Source organism: Passer domesticus, chromosome 12 (genome assembly GCF_036417665.1).
Source record: "Passer domesticus isolate bPasDom1 chromosome 12, bPasDom1.hap1, whole genome shotgun sequence".
Taxonomy (NCBI): domain Eukaryota; kingdom Metazoa; phylum Chordata; class Aves; order Passeriformes; family Passeridae; genus Passer; species Passer domesticus.
In genome coordinates this window covers 21,106,606-21,124,982 of record NC_087485.1, presented here as the reverse complement: position 1 = coordinate 21,124,982, position 18,377 = coordinate 21,106,606, and the positions used below count along the sequence as shown (strand labels likewise).

The following is an 18,377-nucleotide window of genomic DNA, read 5'->3' as shown; positions in this document are numbered from 1 at the left end:
GCAGAGGCAGAGGACAGTGTGTGTATGTGCACGCAAACCCCATCTCTCTATTAATATATCTGTTGGAACAATTTGATAAATATTGCCTGATCTTCAAGGAAAATATTTTTGTGAGAGTGCACATGGAACTCAGTTATGTTACTATCCAGAAAGTTGCTGTTGCCAGGCAAAGCTCATTTGTCTTAAAAAAAAACAGAGTCAGTTTGGATCTAAAATTATATGAAAACATACAGGCTATGGTAAGGAGAAATCTTTAGCTCAGCAATACCAGCTGAACAATGTGTAGTGCTCATGGAAAACAAGTACCAAAGCAGGTAAATAATAGGAAAATCTGCATGAAATTGTGTGGGAGGGGAAGTTATCTTTGCCTTTTGCCAACAAATTAATTTTGCACTCTTCACTGTATATCTGTTTTTTCTCTATTAGTGCATTGGCAAAATTGTTGATGGTGAAGTTTTCAATTTAATTTTAAATTCTGTGAAAAACACTAGTTTTGATAAGTACCACTTTTGAGAAGCTGAATACATAGGAGGGTAATTTAAATATAATCTCAATAACAGCCTTATAAAATTCAGGAGTATTGAATCACTGTGACCATTTCTTTGGGTTGCTCATATCTTACAAACCAATTCTTGCTGACTTGCAAGGGTTTTATGAGCCATCTGATTAAAAGTTTGGTTATTAAAACTTTATCTTAGTAATATAAGGGATATTAAGTCCTACCCTTCCCTGCATGCTCTGAATCAGTCTCTGATTTTTGCACAAAAGCTTGATCTGAAGCTGATCAAAATAAAAATTGATAGCAAAATGTGTTGTCTGCATTTAACATGACATCATATGATTAAAAAAAATCCTTGGAACAATTGCATGTTGTGGCTTTCCAGGAATAAGAACTAGCAGGAACAAATAAAGGAGCAAAACTCAGGCTTTATAACAGCTCACTGTAGCTTAGCAGGTTACACAAGATAGCAGGAAACAAAAGAAAGTAGTAACTGTTCAATTATTTATTTAAATGACTTTGTTGCCCACTAGAAATTTGTTTTGTGTGGTGTCGAACAAAGTTTTAAATACCCAGATTCCAATTTCCTTGTGAGAATTCCCCAAATAAGGTTACACACTATCTTCAGGGTATTAGTCCTTTTTGAAATGACGGATCCTGATAAATGAAAATCAGAAAAAAAAAATTATTCCTCTTCTTATGCTAAAAATACGTTTTTAATTAGCAATGAAAGAAGAAGACATAGGAATTTTTTTCCCTTTGGATTATGCTGTATTTACTTCAAGATTATTTGTGATAAAGAATTGCGGTTCTTGATAAATAATGGTTCCAAGATGTGTCTGGGGACATTGAACACTGAATTCAGAAGGTGATTGAGATTATAGTCTCAAACCAGAAATGTAGCTCTTTCTTGTAGTACAGTAGTTTTCTTTCTGTTACAAATCTTCTGCTCTTGCATGCAAAGTTATAAAAAACAGGTGCCAGATCTTAAACTTTTTATTTTAGGTGACATTTAGAAGTAGATTTTGAGGGATATTGAACACCCCCTTTTTCAGACACAAACTAGTGCAAATTTGTGGAATACCACACTTGACTGGAACATGTTTTTATTATTCTGTTTCTATAATACTTCACGTATTAAATACATTCCATAAATCAAGCTGAAGCGATTGGTAAACTAACTGAAAAATTCTCTGTGTTATTATTGACTAGAGCCACTGATTACTGAGGTGATTGATCCATCCTGAAAGCTGAAGTGATCACAGAATTTGTTGCTCAAATAATATGTAGATTTTGCTCTTGTTATAATTTTTGTGTGAGTGAAGAAGGAGTTAGAAAATAAAAATTCATTATCAGGCAAAAGAAAGCTCACCAATAAGACACACTGTAACTAGGAAAAGCCTTACAAAATATTTTGTGTCTGCTTGACACATTTTTTAAAACTACTTACACATCTTTGACAATTGAAACATTAGACTTTCATATGAGGGGAAAAAAAGAACAATAAAAAAAAGACCGAGGAGTACATGTTTTTGCTAAACTTTGATTTTTAATCTTGAACGCAGTAGGATTAAAATGTTCCCATCCTAAGTTTTCCTTTAAAATGCTTTAAATTATATAAATACAAAATTTTTTGTCACAAAATAACTTAGTATTTCTTGCTCTGTATTGTAAATATTTTTTGCCATCCAAAAACATGTCCAAGTATTACAAAGCCATCATTCAAGTCAATTAATACTCTCATGTTACAGCCACAGAGGATTGTTCTTTATGTAACATGGTTTCAAGCATTCATTTCCCTTCCTAGACAGAATTTTCTCATGGATTTTGAAAAAATACCCACTGAAAGTGATGAAAATTTAAATATCATTCAAACAGAAATATGGGAAATGATCCAGCACTGAGATGATGTCAGAAGAGAGGAGAGGGACAATTCATCAGGAACGGCAGTGACAGGTCAAGGGGGAAGGGATTCACATTGAAAGAGGGGAAATTTAGACTGGATATGTGGAAGATATTGTTGGTGGTGATGTGTGGTGAGGTGCTGGAATGGGATTCCTAGAGAAGCTGTGGCTGCTTCTAGATCCCTGGAAGTGTCAAAGGCTAGGGTGGACACTGGAGCTTGAAGCAGCCTGGGATAGTGGGAGGTGTCCCTGCCCATTGTAGGAGTGGCACTGGATGGGCTTTAAGGTCCATTCCAACCCAAACCATTCCACAATTCTATGATTTTATGTGAGACACATTTTTCTGCCATTGCTGCAGCTGACTGTTCTGTCAGAGTTTTTAGCAATAACAGATAGCATGTCCACCACAGACAGAAACTACTTTTACTCAATGTGAAGAACATCTTAGCACACATCTGAATTTATATCCATATGGAAAACTTTTAATTGTCTAGTGTATAGTTCCTGCACAACCAAGTGATATATTACTGCATCCAGGGGCTATTTTGTCACCTTTATAAAAAGTCTACACATGTCCAAAACCTCTGAAAAATTACATTCTCTCTTCCTGTTATATTCACATCTGAGATCAATGTACTTTCAGTGGGGAACTCTTTCCCAGTGAAGATCATGTAATGGTCAAAATGGTGTTAGGCAGTAGAGCCTGTGGTGGGCACTGGTGATTATTGTGGGCATGTCTGGAAACTAATTTTTAAAGGAAATAGTCTTTGGAACAAATAGCTCAACAACATCTGGTGGTTCTTAGATTAAGTTAACATAATAAAACTGAGGACCTACTGATCAAAGAAAAACAAAAGACAATCTCATCTGGTTTTTTTTCCTAATAAAAACCCAGGAATTTTTGTGTCATGGCAGAGGCTTTACAGATGGAAAAAAATGCAATTTTTCTGTTAATATAACCAAATGCCACTGATGTGTTTGTTAAGATATGAACAATTATGCTAATGTAAAGAGGAGGCGGGTGCAGGAGCAAAATATTTTAATATCATTTATGCAGAAAACTATGTAAAACTTCAAAATTATTACTTTTATAGCATTTCAAACACTTGTCATTTGAGATTTCTGACTAACACCTGCTACAGGCAAAAATAAATTTGTTCTTGATATGCTAAGAGGAACATTTTCAGTGGTAACAAGGGTGTAAGTCCCTTCTTCAGCACTGATAAACCAGTAATATAAAAAACATGAAAAACTTCCTTCTTTCTGAGGGTAGGAAATGGGAGCTGCAGTTCATTTGCATGGAAAGGGCAGATGCAGTGAAGCAGGAGGCACTTTGGCTGGAAAAATTGCATCAGTTGGCTACCATGAGTCTTTTCCTTGGCACAAGAGGCTGTTGAAATACAACCTCAAGAGAAAGGAGACTGCTTAAGTAGGGTTTTTTCCCCTCTGGCCAAGGAATCTGAGGTTTGCCTATCTTTTCTCAGTCAGTAAATCACATTGCATGGATTGAGTGGATGTATTTTCTAATTTTCCTATCATTCAACATCTGCATCACATGTTATATGTGATGATTACCAAACTTTCCTTCTCAGTTAATTGTTGCTCCCAGCAACATTCATCTAAGCCAAAAGTTCTATAAGTTTAGAAACATTTTGCCATTAGCATTTGGGGAAATTTCGCTGATAATTTTTCAAGATTATCAGTGCTATATCATCTATACAAGGGAAAATAATTCTAGCTGTGATTTATATGTTATAAAATGTTCCTTAACAACTGAAATGAAAAAACACTTCTTATTGTAGCACAGTACAAGAACATAATTTACAGGATCCAATGATCAGGGCCATTCACTTGCCTGTGCTAATTAGGTCAGACCAAATCTTGATTTTAAGTGTAGCCTGCAGCAGTAGTAAGGGAATATCTTCTAGGTCACTTTTGGTTGCTTGAGTTTTTCCCAACAAACAATAATGTTATGTTGCTAACACTTCCCTTTTCTTATTGAATGCAGTGTTCCCTGTTTCTGTTTACCAGTGTAAATGCAGGAAAAATTTTAAATTTATAATTTAATTAATGAATTAATCAATTGCAAATGCAATAAGAGAGAAAGTCTGTTTTCTTTGGCAATGAAAGAAATTTGAGAACCTGAATAGCCTGATGCTTGGGGAAAGGCTCAGCACAACATAAGACTGAGCTGCTTTAAGGCAGCAGAAGATACAACTTATTGAGCTGTTCAGTTTGGCATTATTGATCATATCCTGATTTGTTTATATTGATCAATTCCATCTGGCATTATTCGTCATGTCCTAGTTTGTGTTCTATTGATCAATTAAATTTGGCATTATTGGTTATGCCCTGGTTTGTGTTCTGACCTGAGAGATGAAAGAAGCTCTGATATCAGTGTGGTTTATACCTGAAATTTAGGGTATTTTTGTGGTAATTTCTTTCAGCCTTGGGCTTTATGAAGCAGAAACTTGAAGCAAAATTCTGGGATGGAATTGGTGTTTCTGTTTTGGTCACAAGCAGCACTCACTGAAGGTATGGGGGGAGGCAGAGAATATTCCTGGAAAGCAGCCCATCCCTTTCCATCACAAATTTTCTGGAGAAAACACTGAGTGCTGGGCTTCAGACTACAGGGGGAACAGTGGAATTGATCCCTTTAATTCCTGGCTGGTGAAAACTAATTGTGATTACAAATCACAATAAATTAAGTCTATCTGGAAACTTATCCCTTCAATGAAAGCAGATTGCTGCTTTTCAGCACAAAATTACCACACAGTTATTTGGCACCTGACTTGTTTGTTGGTCAGGATGATGTTTGTGATGTTTACATGATACATTTTTTGCATTCTGACATTATTTGTCTGTTTTACAATATACAGCCTGATAATTTGTTTCATCAGTCACTGGGAAATGAATAGCCAGGGGTTTCATAGTTTAACAAACACATTTTCTATATTGGCTGCTGAATTATATCAATTTTTTGCAAATCTTTGTAATAAAAAACAAATAAAAGATGTATAAAATTAGCTTATAATAATTCATCATAGCATTGTGAACTACATTACTTGACATTTGGGATTATTTTGTTTTCTTTTAATTTACAGACTGATAAAATTTTTCGTTAAATTTTTTAGCCTTAGTTAACTTCCATCCTTCAGTTTTAAAACTCTTTTGTTTCTCCATTCAAGTAATTTCTTAGTGTTTATCATTTATTCACAACAACTCTGCTATATTAAAATTACTATCTGAGAACAACAATACCATGGTCTTCATGGTACCCTCTTTCTTATGAATTTTAACTGCTTTTTGAACAAAGACATGGTTGCAGTTGCAGACTAATACAAGTAAGGAGAATATATTGGTATGTGTTTGCAAGTCACCCAAGGAAGCAGTGGCAAAAGAGGGAACTTCAAAAGTCTTGAAATTACAATGGAAAGTGTGCCCTGCATTATTTACAAGGGCCTGGAGGGGCAGAACAAGGGGAGCAGTTTTCATACTGCAATGACAGAGCAGGGCTGGATGGGATATTGGGAAGGAATTGTTCCCTGTGAGGGTGGGCAGGCCCTGGCACAGGGTGCCCAGAGCAGCTGTGGCTGCCCCTGGATCCCTGGCAGTGCCCAAGGCCAGGTTGGACACTGGGGCTTGGAGCAGCCTGGGACAGTGTAAGGTGTCCCTGCCCATGACAGAGGTGGCACTGGATGGGCTTTAAGGTCCCTCCTGAACCAAAGCAGTCTGTGACTCTTTGATTAAGGGTAAATAATCACGATCAGCTGCTTCAGTCCCACCCATCCATCACACATCTCTGACACCTATCAGTGTTTCAGCCCCATGAAAATGTGTGTTTTTTGCTGGTTTTGCTTTCATTCCAGCTTAGTCTGTGAACCCCAAGGAAGAGCTGGTTCTGCTTTTTGTTGGTCGTTCTTGATCAAGTGTTGGGAAGGGAAATTTTTCAGAGAATGCAATCACTGAAATGTTCTTTTGCAACACCATGGGCTAAAGCCCTCCCCGCTCCCCGTGCCATTTGGATTGTAAATAACTTTCCCAGGGAGACAGATGTGAACCCTACATTGCCCTGCTGCCAGCAGTGGTGAGCTGTGTGATCACCAGTCATATCACCCTGCTGCTCGTGCACTGCCATTCAAACAACACAGAACAAAACAAGGACGATGCTGAAGAAGTTCTGCAGCATTTCAGCAGTTTGGCAGATTTATTCTCCAGTGTTCTGTGATATATTTGTCCTGTATTTTTATAAGGTCTGCATGTTTATGTTGCATTTCTCCTTAATTTTAATTATGTGGCAAGTTGGTTCACTCATTTTTCTCACTGTATGCATCTTTTGCAGATTTGGTTTACTTTTCCCTGAGATTTGAAAAAGTAGAATTGATCATGTGATACATTCCAGAAAATAAAAATAATAAAATAATTTTAGTCATTTACTAAATTTCCTGCATGAATTTCTGAATGGATATTATTTCTAGGTAATGTCACCTCCAAAATATCTTTTCCTTCCAATTCATTTAGGGTCATATGTTGATAAGGAGCACATTTTTCTTTAGTAAAGCTCTCCAAAATCTGCGACCGAAAAATTACTTTTTTTCTGGTTATGGTGATATTTTTTTAATGTGTGAGAGAATTTTTCATAAAGGTTGTGCAGAAACTAAATAGAGACGGACACTCAGCCAAACCTAGCATTCTGGTTTTGCACCACGGAAGTGATGCAAAGAGAAGCTGCTAGCAGTTTCCTCTGTGTCCGACAAAAAACCAATCAGTAATTAGCTTTAAGAACTGACAATCTGTTAAACCACTGAGAAAGCTAATACGCGTCTGTGAACACCTATGTAAAAATCGAAAACGGCCAGGAGGGCCCTTTCCCTTCTAGTCAACGACAAAGTAACAAGGCCCCTGTCTCAGCCGGGCCGGGTGGGCCCTGCTGCAGGCCAGGCCCCATCAGCTACCAGGCAGGGGCAGGGGAGGCCACAGGGCCAAAGCCAGGCCAGACCCCAGCAGATGCAGGGAAGGGAGAAGGGAGATGGGAGAGGGGAGGCCATCAGCCGCTGAGTCCAAGCCTGGCTGCTGAAATCCTTGCCGCTTCCCTGCCGCCCCCCCCCCCCCCCCAACTCGGCGTGACTGCCGAAAAAACCCCAAAAGCAGCTCTGCAACCTGTACAGAAAACAACCCAAAGTCAAAGCAACTCAGCAAAAATTCTACCACCATTAAAATTCACCCACAACCACCGGGCAGAGGGGAAGAAAACCCATCAACCCCAGTGTGCTGGCTGCTAAGTTTTAGGGTAGCTATTAAAATCCTAGCTGCTCTCACCTCCAATCCAACCCCAATTCCTGCCACAAACGACTAAGCCCAACCAAAATCACATAGCTATATTCAAAGCCCAAACAAAATAGTAACTCTTTCAATACTTCAATCCTAAAAAACCAAAAAAACAAAACAAAAAAAAAAACCATACAAAACCCCCCCATATAACCACCAAAATAAATTAAAAAATCAAATCTCTTCCCCCACCAGAAAAAATTAAAAATGCCTTAATCTTAAGGCTAAAAGCCTCTCATAAAACTATAAAAAAATTAATCAGTTGAACTTTTTTCCCTATAACATGTTAAAAAATAATAAGAAAATAAATTATTAAAACCTATATTAAAACAGCTATAAATTTAATAAGAAGTTTAAACAAAAAAAGTAATCAAAAAACCCCCTATGCCCCCAAACCTCTATTTCCAAAAAAAAAAAAAATCTCAAAAATAAATAAAAACCCCTTTATTTTTAAACAACTTTTCCTTAAAATAATACCCCATAACTTAACATAGTCTATAAATACAACTATGAAAAAAACTATTGAAAAAAACCTTAAGAATCACAGATTTTTCCAATTACTATTCATAAAAATTAAAAAACACAAAAAAACTATTTTCTTATAAAGCAATCTCTGTAAGTTTACTAAAAAAACCCTCCTCTTCCTAAATAAACTGTAAAAAGACTATTCTAAAAGTAAATAACTACATTATTTCTCTACATTATAAGTAAAAAAAAAAGTATAAGAAAAAGAAGTATTCTGAAAGTTTAATTCTTATTATTCTTTCTTTTAGTTACAATTAATGAAACTTTCTTTATATCCTTTTAAAGTTTTAAACCTACTTTACCTTCTTCCTAATCCTATCTCACAAAAAAATATGTCTATACTAATAAAAACACTAACATTTAACCAACATTAAAATCCACCACATTAATTAATACATGAACCAAAACATCTCAAATTAGCAAATGAAAACCACTACACCTAGGAAGGAAGAGGGTGAAATCTAAGTCATTTTTTATGTTCATGATACTTCTGCCTCAGATACTTTAGGGAGGGAAAAGAAGAAAGCTGGTATGACTGGGTGTGCTACTGTGTAATTCTCAAATATGACTTACACATATGTCATGGTTGGGCCAGGAAGTGAGTTTCTGGAAAAGTCGTGGTCAAACCAATCAGTGGCCAGATTTGAAACTGGCACCTGTGGTGGCCACTGAGGATCTGGATATGCCTCTGAGAACACACAGGGGTTAAAAGCAGAAGATTCCCAGAGAACTTCCTTTTTTGGATCCGGCGGTGAGTGGAGTCTGACCTTCTCCTCTCTGCCCAGCTGCGTCTGGGTGGGGCAGGGGGTGGCCATGCGGCCTGTGGGGAGGAGGCCGGAGCCCTGCAAGCTGCAGGGGTGGAGGAGACCTGGGATGTTTGGGCAGCTCCTCCCCGGAGACAGTGACAGAGACTGTGCTGGCAGCACAGAAGCGGGGGATGCGGCGAGAGAAGGTTCCCAGCAGCTGTGGGAGTCCTGGGCAGACAGAGGCGAAGATTTTAACCCCTTGGTAAAATAATGGAAACCTTACAAATACTGATCCTCCTGAATCAGAATGAGGAAAGAGAGATGATGGACTGACAAAATGGGCAAGTGTGAGGAAAGTTGGAAGAGGTGAGAAGAATACTAGGTGGGAAGAGATGATGGAGTGGCCTTGAGCTGGACTCTTTTTTGTATGGCCATGTTTTTCCTGTGACCCGGAGACTGTATTTAGGGGGAGGCAATACCTTGGAGTCAAGAGTGAAGCAGTAGCGTGAACAGAGACGGCTGAGGAGGGTGTGGGATGCCCTCTGTCTCCGTGGAAGATCTCTGTTCACAAGGCCCCTTGGCCCCAGGGGGTAAATCTGGGGGGGACTGGTGTCCCGAAGTTGAGAGACTGCTGCTTTTGGAACTGGGTGGAGCATCCTTAAACAAGGAACCCTAAAAGCAGTCCTGGCCCATGTGCAGTGGTGAGAGCACTGGACATGGCGGGGAAGAAGTCACGAGGGCCGATGTTCTCTGGGCGGTGCCACAAGTGACACGGAAACACAAGAGGCTTCAATTGTGTTTCCAGGGGAAGCCTCTGGTGTTTCGGTGTGATGTCAGGGCTTGCCTCAGTTCCCTTGGTTTCTCCCTGAAATTACCCTTCCCAGGTGGGGTGTCAATCACCTCTCCTTTTCCCCACCCTTGACCACTGCTGGGCACTGTCTATCAACCCAGAAATTCCAAGAGCGCATCGAGTGATTGGCAGGTTCAAAGGATGCTCTCCACCCCCTGGGGGGCCATTGGCCCACCCAGGTGTCCCTCTCACCTGAGAGCCCCTCCCCCCATATCTGGTTGGTGGTCCCTGGGTCCCCTCCCCTGGTAAAGGGGCAAGCAGACCACGCAGTTGGGGTTCTGTTGGAGAGTTTTGGTGGGAGAGTTCAAGGGATTGTTGCAAGATTCAGAGGCTGTGCCACCAAAATAAAAACTCTGGATTAAAAACTCTCCATCAGGACCCGCTCCTTTCTTCACCTTGCCTTAAGGGTTTCTCCAGCTCGGGGAAGGCCTGAGGAGTGACACCCTCAACAGCAAGCTCCAGCCCGCAAGCACGGGAGCTCGGGGCATGCCCGGACTTGTCTCCACGTTTTCAGCTATGACCACAGGTACTGAATAGTGTCTCTGGGGAGAAAACTCCACAGGTGCGCTATTTGGTCCGCAGCTGAGGCCAGACAGACCAAGGCAGTCCCGTCTGTAATATTGGCAACTCCAATACTATGGTGCAAGGGGGGACTCCTCTCTCCATGATGGATTGAGGGTTGATTCTTTGAGCGGTGATGATGGACTGATAGTTGATTATCTGAGAGATGGTGACGTGGTGGGAATATATGGTGTAATCTCATTCTGTGGAGAAAATGGAGGGGGGAGGAGGAGTGTAATCTCATTCTGTGGAGAAAATGGAGGGGGGAGGAGGAGTGTATTTGGAGGGTTTTCATTCTTAGCTTTGTGTGTGTTCCTTTTTAGATATTGTAATTAATAAAGTGTTGTGTTTTTCCCTCCATCCCTGAGTGGGAGCCTGCTTTGTTCTGTTTCTGGGTCACATCTCAGAGTAACCATTTTGGACCTTTCATGGGGGCCCTGGCATTGTGCCAGGGTCAAATCATGACAACATATCAAACTATAGAATATGGCAGGTTAATCAAAGTTATTAGAGAACATAAGGCTTCCCTTAGCTTTGCTTTACAGAAGAATGTAGGAGACATATTCAAGAAAAGCTCAAGTTACATTCACTCTGAACAGATTTTGTGTGATTGTAATTTGCTGAAGTAACCTTGAGTAGTGTGGATTATTCTGTTCAGTGTGTGGGCTTAGTGCTACAATACTGAAATATTTCATAAGAAGAGAAAAACCCTCAAACAAACAACAAAATCATAATTCTTGCCATCTAACATTTCCTCTATTTTGTTGGCACTTGCTGTTTTAGTATCCACCTGCCTCTGGTTCATAACATTTCTCTTTAATGATCTTATTTATAGAATATCCATGCTGACAATTTGAAAACAGGTTTTAGTGATAAATTCTTTTTAAAGAGTAAATGTTCAATTAAGTATGTAACCAGATTTTAGTGCTATATCTCCTTAGGCAGCAGCTTTTGTTTTACTTCAGCCTCTGGGCATACCATACTTCCCATATCACTTTTACTCAGTTCGATCAACTATTCAGATTTTACAACCATTATTTTGATGCCTTCCTGGGCTACGTTTCTTGCATACTTATGCACACAAAAGTTTCTAATAAGGCCTTGCTGCAATTAGAGTTAAAATTAACATTAATGTCATGGAATCCCAGGTTGGGTCAGGCTGGAGGGGCCCACAGGGGCTGCTCTGGTGCCACCTCCCTGCTCCAGCAGGGCCATCCCAGAGCACAGGGCACAGCAGAGTGTCCCTGTGGCTCTGCAATGTCCCCAGGGAGGAGACTGCACAGCCTCTCTGCCCCATCTGCTCAGGGCTGGCACTGCCCAGGGCAGCAGTTCTGCCTCCTGGGCAGGGGCAGCTCCTGGGCTCAGGCCCTGCCCATGGCTCTGGGGCCATGGCTGGGCCCGGAGCAGAGCCTGGGCCTGCTCTGCCCTCTGCACACAGGGACACCCAGGGCTGAGGCCCCTCTCAGCTGGGGCTCCTCTCCAGGCTGAGCAGCCCCAGCTCCCTCAGCCTTTCCTGGGCACCCAGATGCTCCAGGCCTTGCTCAGCTCCAGGAGCTCCTGTCCCTGCTGTGCTGTAAAAAAATCTACTTATATAACAATTGCTGCAATTTTTAAAATATATTTTTTACTTCATGCTTAGCACATAAACTGAAATAGTTGCAGGAAATAAGTTCAGCTACAAGTGTCACATCTGTACCAGCACTCAGAACTCCTTTCTTCTGTTCTGATCTACAGCTGCAGGAAAGAGGTGAACTGAGGGCCTTTTCCACAATGAAGCAAGGAACAAGGAGATGTATCTCCATTAGCAGATGCTCTTGTGCTATGGTTTGATGCTGGTGCAATGTTAGTGCTTTCATGAAAATGTATTCTTCTTAGTGGCTGCTGTGAGATGTGACTAGAAATAGAGCAAAACAAAGCCAGTTTAAGAATAAAGGGAAAAAAAAAAAACTTTATTAACATATAAATATGTAAAAAGGAACGGACACAGAACTCAGAATGAAAACTTTCCAAACTATTCTTCCTCTTCTCTTCAGTTTCCACCACAGCATTAAATAAAACCTTAGATTTTCAATCCCATCACCACCTTTCAGATGATCAACTTTCAGTCCATCACTACCCCTCAAACAATCAACTCTCAGTTCATCAAGGAGAGAGGAGTCCTTCTTGTACTACAGGCTTCTCTCAGAAACACAATTGGAACTTCTTGTGTTTCTATGTTACTCATGGCACCGCCCGGAGAACATTTGTCTTCATGACTTCTTTTTATGTCCAATGATCTCACTACTGTGCATGGACTAGAACTGCTTTTAGGGTTTTTCTTTTAAGGATGCTTTGTCCAGTTCTAAAAAAGTAACAGTCTCTCACTTTTGGGACACCAGTCCCTCTCAGATTTACCCTCTAGGGCCAAGGGGTCTTGTGAACAGAGATCTTTTTCACTGAAGACAGAGGTCACCACCCCATCTTCATCGTCTGTCTCTGTTCATGCTACTGCTTCACATAACATCACCACACTTTTTTGGCTCTAAGGCATTGCCTCCCCCTAAATGTAGTCTCTGTGTCACAGGAAAAATGGGTTTGTCTATGGTTATACAAGAAAAGAGTCCAGCCAAAAGCCACTCTTCCCACTTAGGATTCTTCTCAATTTCTTCTGACATCTTTCACTTGCATAAACTTTTACTACACTTGCTCATTTCTTCCTGTTTCATTTCTATCTCTCTTCTCATTCAGATCTAGGAGGATCAGTGTTTGTAAGGTCTCTATCATCTAAGAAAAGGGTTAAAACCTTGCCCGCCCAGATGTCTTATGGTGACCGGGCACCTTCTTGCTGTATTCTCCCTTTCTCCTTCTCTGCCGGCTGTGCTGCCAGCACAAGATACCAAATTTCAAGGTAGCACAGGCTCTCTTTCTCTCTCTCTCTTTTGTGGGGCCTGCTCGATGCTCCTCAGTGCTCCTCCACTCTTTCATCCTGCAAGGCCTTCACCCTGCTTTTCTGTCTAAGGTTCTGGCCTACTTCACTCCAGGCCACATGGCTTCTCCTCTTCCATGCAGCCTGTAGCTGGGCAGGGGAAGCTTGACTTCTTTCACGGACCAACAGAGTTTCCCTGGGAGTTCTCTGCTTTTAATTCTGTGTTCTCAGAGGTGGTCCATGTCTTTAGTGGTCACACCAGGTGCTAATATTCAAATCTGACTACTGATTGGTTTTGAGTACAACTTCCCAAAAAACTCACTTTCTTATCAAACCAGGACATCTTGCTAATCTTTCCTGTGGTACTTGCAGTGAAAAAGTCAAGTTTGTGAATATTGCTATCACTTAAATATTAGTTTTTTTAAAAAAGAAGGGGAGGGGGGAGAACCAGCAAAAAAAATCCACAAACTAAGAGGGTCAGGTTTGAACATCTGGGTGATTAACCTTTCTCTTGGACCCTCTCTCTGCTGGCCCCAGCTCTGTTTCAAAGCAAACCCATCTGTTTGCAGACACCTGGTAACCATTCCATGCCTGTGTCAGAGGAGAGCACTGGTGGGAAGGAAGGTGTACCTTTGCACACCGTGGACACATTGGAATCTGGACAGATTTTTTCCTCTAGGTGAGGGGAGCACAGCTCATCTTTATCCAAAACATTTAAATGAGCATGGAAACACAAACTTACTTCAAGCTGGGTAAAGGAAATGCAATCTGCAGCCTTTAGCAAAAATCTTATTAAAGAGAATTCAATAAAAGATTAACTTAAAAACTCATTTCAGCTCAGGAATGACAGTGAAGAGCTTTTTCTGGTAATCCCCTTACTGCAGCATAAAGGCTTGCTGATAACTGGAGGACTTTTTGTCCAGATGTTGCACAATATCCTGAAGTAAAGCAAGCTTTCAAACATTTTCTCTTGCCTGGTTTGTTTAGGAACAGCTCAAATATGTTTTGTAAAACTGCAAGAGAACCTGAAAATTTGTAGCACCATGCTTGAGAAGTTTTAAAAATATCCCCTGATATTTTATTATGAAATTAAAATACAAACACCTATTAAAGATGAAAAAGTATTTGAATGTCAGTTCAACATACCTTCTAGTAGAGCAAATTTTACCTTACTGATTAAATTATACTGATTAAAAGATTAAAACTCAACAAAATCAGACCCTCAGATAAAACATTCTCTGCTTAGACATTTCATTCTTGTTGATGCGCCTTTTATAGTGCTGAACTCCAGTTAGGAAAGTCCAAGGCTGCCAGAGCTCCAGGAGCATTTGGACAATGCTCTCAGCCACAGGCTGGGAATACTGGGGTGTCTGTGCAAGAATTTTTGAGGTGTCTGTGCAGGGACAGGAGTTGGACTGGATTATTCTTGTGAATAATTCATATTCTTGAATTATTCTATAATTCCATGAATCTATAACTATTCTGTTTATTCATTTGTTTGTTTGTTTCTTTCTTTCTTTCCATGGCTGCCAGATGAAGCATTTTGACGTCCTTATCCTGCTGCTAAAGAAGCCTAGGAGAAGCTGAGGAACAGTCCAGAAGGGTTTCTTGAAATCTTACTTTTAACTATTATTTTTGGTGCAGCAACACTCAAAATTTCCTTTCAAGGCCCTTTCTCCCACTATAATAAGAGATACATCTGTTTCAAAGCAAACCCATCTGTTTGCAGACATCTGGTAACCATTCTATGCCTGTGTCAGAGGAGAGCACTGGTGGGAAGGAAGGTGTACCCTTGCACACGTGGACACATTTGAATCTGGACAGATTTTTTCCTCTAGGTGAGGGGATACATCTCTCATGCAATAAGATCATGAACTGCCTGTCCTGCTTCCTTTTAGCCCACTCTGTGCTCCTGCTAAGTTCTCATATTCCCTTGAGAAAAACACAGCAAGAACAAGACATTTTGTGAAAAATGTCCAGTAAGAAATTTTTCTGGTTAGGTCTATTCTCATTCTCCAAGAAATGCCAGATACTCTATTTTATAGAGTTTCTCGTTCCATAGCCCTTGCACATCACAGACATGTTGATACTTGTTGCCTCATACACCAGTGTAAATGAATTCTGGTTATATAATTGCAGTTCTTATTTTCCTGTTCCAGGTAAGCACCACGGGCCGAGTAGCATTCTATAGTCATTTCTTGAAGTTAAATAAAGAGCAATTCATGGTGCCTGGAAATCTAGAAATCTAGAATGTTCTGTGGCATCTTCTGCTCTTGTTGTCTAAGTTAACTTTATCTGCTTTTCACTGAAAGTTGAAATATTTGTGCTAGAATTGTAATTAATTAGTTGGAAAAGTTATGAAATTGTGTTTTAACTTTCTATCTCTTAAAGCAAAGAGAAAGAATAATTTTGCTTGGAATGATTAATCTTTAATGACTTAAGTAGATTTTGGAAACTTTCAGAATAGACAAAGTTCAAATCTTGACAAGTGCTTGTATTTCAATCTTTAAAATAATACACTCCCATAGGGGAGATATCTGCTCAACTGCATCATTTCCAGAATGCAGAATGCTTAGAGTTCTTAGGTTGAAAATGTGTGGTAAATGCGCCTATGTATAAGATATGAATCAGGAGATGATCCTGAATTTTGTGGGAGACTGCCTGAAGTTGAAGGTTAATGCAAAGTGGGAACAAGCAGCTAATTGTGTTTCTGAGCTTTTTTAATTGTTAAAACTTTGAATAAAACATAACACAGAGACCTAAACCACACAGCTGAGCAATCCTTTCAGTTCTGTTGGGGCAAAAAGATGATATCACTAAAAATAAATATGAATAAATACAGCATATCATAAATTGTTTTAGTTAAATATCTCATGTAAGAGTTTTAAAGTTCAGTGAAAACTTAACTGAGAAATTCTTTTTTAAAAGTTGAAAATATAACTCCTGAATCCTGTAGCATTAGAGGAAATGCTGGGGAAAAATCTGTGAATATAGAGTTCAGATCACAACAGGGCCTGTCACTGATGCTGTTTCAGGGGCTTGGCTGGGTGCTGGGAATGCAACATCTTAGGGACATTGATTGAATCACAGAATGGTTTGGACTGGAATGGACCTTAAAGCCCATCCAGTGCCACCCCTGCCATGGGCAGGGACACTTTCCACTGTCCCAGGCAGCTGCAAGCCCCAATGTCCAACCCGGCCTTGGGCACTGCCAGGGATCCAGGGGCAGCCACAGCTGCTCTGGGCACTCTGTGCCAGGGCCTGCCTACATTCCCAGGGAACAATCCCAGCTCTCCCAGCAGAGATAGTCTGGAATATAGAACACCATTGTCAGTGTAGTCCTGCAGTGATAACTCTAATCAACCTACCAAAATACTACTACAGAAACGTATTATTAATAACCAAGAAACTTCCAGTTATGAAGTCAGGAATGGCAGATTTGATATAAGGTGATGAGATAATGCACGACTACTAAAAAAACAAATGTAAACATCAAGTCATGGTGCCCTCGTCTTCATTTCTCAGCAGATTCATCCTTGCCATGAAGAGAGTGTAGTATGCAAGAGGTGAGAATCAGGATTATATTCTACTTCTGAGAGAAAATGCAGGAACTCAGTTAACTTTTGCTGAGATCACATAAAATACCCAGGTCTTAATGAATTAATGTTTAATATCAATAAATAAACAGTGATTAAAAACATATACCTTATGCCTCACATCTGTATCTACTTTACTAATAATCATATTCTCACTTTCAGTACATAACCCAAATACTCAGTGTTTGTTCATGAACATTGAGCCTAAAAAAATTAAGGAACTATACAGCAAAGTTTAAAACCTATTTATACTACATCAAAAGAGAAGTTCAGAATCTTGAGTATGTCAGCTTGATAGCAGGTATGGTGCTGTATTCTATCAGTAAACCATAGACCAAACTCTAATTCAGTAAATTCAGTGAACTAATTCACTAAACTAGCTGTAAACTCTGGGAAATTCTATGTATGAAGCCTGTTACAAGAAAAATGGAAGCAATTTACTTTAATTTTTATCCTTCTGACAACGGTTTTCACCTGTCTACATTTACAGTCTACTTGAGTAAAAAGGAAGCTTGAAGAAAATTCACATGAATAGATATGTTCTTAATGTAATTTCATTTCTCATTTAATTTTTCATATGTGTTGAGCCCAGATAACCTTCATAAAGACTGCTTAAAACAGGTGAAAAAGAACAAATTACTTTTATACATATTGACGAATGCTGTAGAAAGATTCAGGGTCTGTGGTGTTCTCGTCCTGTCAGGAAGGAGATTCCTTGTCTTCTCTGGGAAACCTGTTCCTGTGCTCAGTAAGAACCATTCTTTTTATTCGTGTTCTGCCTTTAGATTGTGTTTTCCTTTTAATCCAGATATTGTGTTTAGAGCTCTGATGTCATGCTTACAGCTGCCTGCTGGCTTCCATGCTGATATTTGTCTGAGATTATTTGGTATAATTGTGGTAGTGTCAATTAGTCAGTGGTATTATCCTGTTTGAACACACGGCAGTTACAGAGCATTAAAATAAATTAGCATTTCACAACACTTCTGAGGTGACCAGGGTGTTAATAATTTGAAATGCTGATGTGGTTTGCTTTAATTTTTTCGTATAAAGTAAATAAGTTCCAAAAAATCATTTTTTTTTTTTAATCACAAAGTAGTTGTTAAACACTGAATAATGCCAGTATTTAAGGACTCTTTATTCTGAAGTAAGGTAAAAAAATTCTTAAATTTTAATACATACTGATGTATGTTTAGGGGCAAAAATTTATGCTTTATGTGGAACAACACAAAAAATTAGATCAAAGTAATTGTTCTTCCAACAGTACCTCCAACAGCTGCCTGGTAGTTTCCAGGGCTGAAATTTTTGAATAGGAATGAAGACAAGTGCCAAAGACTGAGGAAAATTCTGGATAAAATATAACCAGAAGGAATTCCAGCAGGATGAGAGAACAGTCATGGGACTGGGCATGCAGCTGAGATTACAATTCACATATTCTAGATCATTTCTCTATTTTTTTTTTTTTT

The 18,377-nt window shown here is 39.6% G+C and overlaps 1 long non-coding RNA gene across 4 annotated transcripts; it reads left to right on the top strand.

The window, feature by feature from the left end:
- Positions 1-233: 233 nt before the first annotated feature.
- Positions 234-16,811, top strand: LOC135279649 (uncharacterized). 4 transcript variants are annotated; one of them, XR_010346871.1, is made up of 3 exons: positions 234-314; positions 13,888-13,997; positions 14,852-16,811. It is a non-coding gene; the product is annotated as an uncharacterized LOC135279649 (long non-coding RNA). The 4 variants fall into 4 exon arrangements; XR_010346868.1 differs by lacking the exon at positions 234-314 and adding an exon at positions 7,098-7,171 and having other exon boundaries at positions 14,852-16,810; XR_010346870.1 differs by lacking the exon at positions 234-314 and adding an exon at positions 7,533-7,693 and having other exon boundaries at positions 14,852-16,810.
- The last annotated feature ends 1,566 nt before the right edge of the window (positions 16,812-18,377 follow it).